We start from the raw sequence: 5,277 nt of genomic DNA, 5'->3' as shown, positions 1-5,277 counted from the left end.
TATCTCACGGCCGTGAGACGTGGTTGTGGCTGAAATTTTTACCGCGATTTCGTTATTCAAATAAAATAGAAGAAAACAGTAATATAAGTACTAAATATTTTAATCTAACATACACGATTGCAAATTCCTAAATATTAAACTGCAAACAGTGCTACAACATAGTCTTAACTTTGAGAGATATATGACCCATATTTATGCAAGGCCTTTTAAGTTTGAACCCCTCAATTACTTGCGGGGAAAACCTAGAAAGCATTCTTCTGGAATTAAGTAAGAACCGTACATACCTTTGCCCATAGTCCCTATACCTGGTGGAACCTAATCAATTTTGGAAATTTTCCTCCTTTTATGGTCTATTTCTGTTGTAAGAATACTCGGTATGAATGGCTGCGTAGTTGTGCGCCCAAAATTACGAAAATAGAATTATCACCTTATTACACTTAAAAAACTGTTTAAAAAAAAGTAATTGTTTAAGTTTTGTAATTTTACATAAAAAACATTCATTTTTTAAAAATAGGCGAATTTTAAACGACAAATAGTTCAATTGACAAGGAAACAAGAATGGAATAAATGGAATAGTTGAATTGCCAGTTTAAAAAAATTAATATTTTCAACAACAAAAATTATTATTTCTTTTTTCTTAACAGGTTAGGAGTTTATATAATAATAATTCAAGGATAATTTTCAAATTCAATATACAATTTTAAAGTATAAGTTTCTGTTAAAAAAAATTAAGAGAAAAATGTTCTCAGCAAGTATGCATCGCTGGAAACAAACTTTTTGAAAAATCATTTTCGAAGCAATGTTTTTTAGCGTCTGACATTGGTTTTATTAAAAAGAGGTTAAATGCATTTTTCACTTAATTTTTATGTACAGAATGCTTTCTTTTGATTTTGATTGAAAAATTAAATAGGTATATTTAATACCATATATACATGCATACATACATACACATACATACATACATACATACATACATACATACATACATGCATGCATACATATATACGTATATATACATATATAATAATAATAATTACATAATTTTCATACATTTCTTTAAAATGTTTAACAAAGTTCTATTTGTTCACACAATTTTCATTTACTCAAGCAGTTTTTTTCGATAACTATTAAATAGAACACATATAATTAATTACGATTTCCGAAGTATTTTTGTAAAAGTAATTATTTAAACAAATTATATTTGTTTGAACAATTAAAAAGTGGTAAATTTTTCTCTTTCTATACGCTATAAAGTCAGAAACATAATGCTATGTGTTCTATTTTATTGCAGTTCTTTTAGTTACCGAAAAAAACTGCTTTAGCAAATAAATATTGTTGAAAGAAAAAAAATTTATTGGACAATAAAATAAATGTGTCAAAATTATATAATTATTCAACAGAAAGTAGCATATGAAACCAATTTGAATAAAATTGGACATCTCTGGCTCAATTGAAAAATATTGAAAATAAACAATAATTAATTCTTCAAATAATTACGTAATGTTTTTAGACAAATTTACTACTCCAAACAATGACAAAATATTGCATTTGCATAAGAAAATAAGATCATTTTTTTAATTTCTGGGGAATAAATGATTCTTTAAATAATTTACATTTGTTTAAACAATTGAACATTGTTCTAAAAGTCATAGTAAATATTCAAATTGTATATTAATGATTATTTCTTTGAAAACAATGACGGGAATTGCTGAAAAATAACAATAAGCATATCTGCTACAACCTATTCTAATTTTAATCTTTTCATTGCAAGTAACATATCGTTGGAATCGTAAATAAACGTACATTTCGAATATAATATTTTCAAATTGCTGATAGAAAAATAAAAAATGTCCTATTCATATTTGGAAGAGATAATTTAGCATGAAAGTTAATCAAGAATTATTCAAGTTTTCAAGGCGACCTCAAAGTCAAATCAGAAACTGGTTCAAAAATGTCAAAATTGGAAAATGTTAAGTTGAAATTTTTTTTAAATAAATAATTTTCAATATGAATATGAATATGAATATTGAATATGAAAATTCGGAGATCTAAAACTGTAACCATTCAAAAACTTAGAATTTTTTTTTATTTTACATAATGCAATTTTAAACTTGTTAATTTCAACCAATTCATTTAAAATAAGGGCCGCATTTTGGGGCGTGTAAGCCATGCGGTTGCACAGAGCGCCATGGTTGAGGGGGAGGGAGCATGCGATTTTACTCCCTGCCTTCCTCGACCTGTGTTTTCAGGTTTCTGGAAAGGTGACAACTTGTTACCTGTTTGTCTAAGTCTAGTCTCAAGATCAGTAATAGCTTTTTCACTTATCCATTCAAAGATCTAAACCTAGATTGTCTTTCGATGATCATTTCTTACGATACTTTGTAAATTTATAATAATTATTAATCATTTAAACAATTTTCATAAACCTATTGAGAGGTGAGGTATTTTTCAATTATTAAACACAATTTGTTTATGAAGTTAACTATGATTGCCTTTGTGATGACTCTTTCCTAAGGTATTTGTTAAATCTACAAGAATGGTTAATTATTTAAAGAACTTTCATAACAAATTCACAATTTGGCTATTTTTCAAACGAATAGGGTCAGTTTTTTTTTACAAATTTAGTTAAGAACGTCTTTCCGATTAATTGTAATAATCGCATTTTCAAGATTTATTATTTAAACTACTTTCATGAGAAAATTAAGAGTTTGGGCATTTTTTGAAGGATAGGCCTAATTTGTTTACGGAATCAACAAAGAATATATTTCTAATCACATTTTCCTACGACACCTTGCAAATTTACAATAATGATTTATGACACAAATAAATTTCATAAACAAATTCAGAACTTAACTTTTTTTTTACATTTCGAACCATTTGAACATTTTAAATAAATTAATTTTTATAAGAAAATGTATGAACTATATATTTAATAAGAATTAAAAAAGAAATTAAAACTCTATAATGGTAAAAACTTTCATTTTCATTAGTTTCAGTAAGCATCTATTTTTATTAATTTCTTAAACTAATTTCATAATCTCTTCAGTTAAATATTTTGCTTTATCAAGATTTTCTGTAGTATATTTTTTCTTGCAATCATTTGCTCCATATATTTTACTGTGATTAATCAGTCGAACATATAACCAGTATTATTATCACTTATTGTAATATGATTTTTACATTCTCATCAGAGAAGGTATTAGATTTGTGTAAAATTTGACCCCCCCCCCCCAGTTTTTGTCAAATGTCCACGTTTTGAGACCCCCTGAATCCGAAAAACAGGTTATTACGAATGTGTCTATCTGTTTGTATGTCTGTATGTCTGTCTGTATGTCTGTCTGTGATCACGATAACTTTTGAAAAAAGTAATCTATTAGATTGCCCTTTGGTACACTCGTTTAGTGTCCTAAACTAAAGGTCAAGTTCGTTAGCCAGCCACTTTGGATGAAAATTCAATAAGTGGGCACCTTTTTGAATATTTTTGAGACCACTTTTTCAAAAATTCAAAAATTCTTTGTATGGTTATTTATAGTGTCAAAAAATTGAACAATTTATCCTAATGACTTTTTTCGAAAAATCAAAAATTACTAGAGATATAGCATTTTCAAAATAAAAAAATTTAAAAAAATAAAATGAACCATTTAGGCCAAACAAAGCATGATAAGAAAATAAGTCTGGAGAAGAAAAACAGTGCTTTTTGGAAGCCCTACAAGATTATGATAACAACTTTTTCAATTTGCTCAAAAAGTTGAAAATTCCAAATTTGATCATACAAAAAGATTTCGAAACCATATTTTTTCAAGATTTGAAAAATCTATGTACGGTTGTTCATAGTACTCAGAAACTCAAACAATTTATCTTCGTGACTTTTTTCTATAAAAAGAAAATTATCAGATATAGAGTATTTTCAAAATCCAAAAAAACAAACTCAAATGATTATTTTAAGTCAAACAACGCATGATATGAAAAAAAAGCCAGGAGAAGAAAGACTTAGCATTTTGAAAGCCCTACAGGACTAAGATAACAACTTTTTTAATTTGGTCGAAAAGTTGAACATTCCAAATTTGATCGTATCAAAAATAATGAAAAATTCAAAAATTCCATTTTTTGGTCAAACTATGCAAGATACGAAAAAAGTGAAAAAGCTCAAATTGCGCGCCCTGTAAAGCACTACAAATTGATAATGAATCACTTTTCGATATAAGCTACAAAAAAATGAGACAAAAATTGTTCATCCAAAAAAGAGCTATAATTTTTGATAGCACAGTTACTTTTTGCTTTAGTCGTAAAAAATAACATTCTAAATAAAAATATTAAATTTGTTTGAAAAAACGACACAAGGTATGAACTTAAATTACCAGACAACAGTTGTTCACCTAAAAAGATCCATAAATTTATTATTAATCATTTTTCGATTGGACGAGTAGATCTTCTTTTAATCGTAAAATATAAGATAAAAAATGCAAAAATAAACTTTTTGGAAAAAGCACAGAAAAGACGAAAGAGATTCATAGGCTCCTATATAATATCCTATATAGGTTCCTGTATTAGACCCTATGCAGATGCGTAGTAGTTTTTATTTAATCGTAAAAAACAACATTAAAAATAAAAAATGATAAAAACAAGGAAATAAGAATTAGTATGATTCAATTTGTATGCATATTATGAATTGTAATGATATACATTTATTGAAATGATACATGTTTCAGAGCAGCTTAGAATACAATTTAAAGCAAAATAAGAAACAAATACAAAAATAATCATGATAAATACAATTTGCTTTTTATTTTGAAATTTTTTAAAAAGTAATGCCAGACAGAGTTACATAAAAATGTATTATAATTGATATAAAAGTGCTGTGTATAATGTAGAAAAGTTGACATGTTGGAGAAAATCGAGTGCGAAGCACGGGATACGTGATGAGAATGTGTTCGTTAAAGCCAAAAGAGCTTTAACAAAAGAGAGTTCAAAATCACAAAATTACAGTTGTCGGTCCGTTTACCTGTGATTTTAAAAGGTCTGTGCCCGAATGCGGAATAAATGCGGAACAAATGCAAAGACTAAGTGCGGAATGCGTATATGCGGATATGCGGAATAAGTAGAAAATTCCTTAAGATCTTCCAAAACATCATCAAATATTAAAAATCCTTAAAAACCTTTTAAAATCTTTAAAACATTTTTAAAGCTCTTGAAAATACCTTACAATTCAATAAATACCCTCAAATATTTCAAATCCTTTAAAATCTCACACTAAATTATTAAAATAATTTGAAAATT

At 27.0% G+C, this 5,277-nt stretch overlaps 1 long non-coding RNA gene across 1 annotated transcript in view; it reads right to left on the bottom strand.

Moving 5' to 3' along the window:
- LOC117173181 overlaps positions 1–5,277 on the bottom strand; it is a 21,135-nt gene that overhangs the window by 14,846 nt on the left and 1,012 nt on the right. The gene's annotated exons all lie outside the window — the stretch shown is intronic.

Source organism: Belonocnema kinseyi, chromosome 5, assembly GCF_010883055.1.
Source record: "Belonocnema kinseyi isolate 2016_QV_RU_SX_M_011 chromosome 5, B_treatae_v1, whole genome shotgun sequence".
Taxonomy (NCBI): Eukaryota; Metazoa; Arthropoda; class Insecta; order Hymenoptera; family Cynipidae; genus Belonocnema; species Belonocnema kinseyi.
Note: the sequence above shows the minus strand (reverse complement) of the source record. Positions and strands in the feature narration are given on the sequence as shown.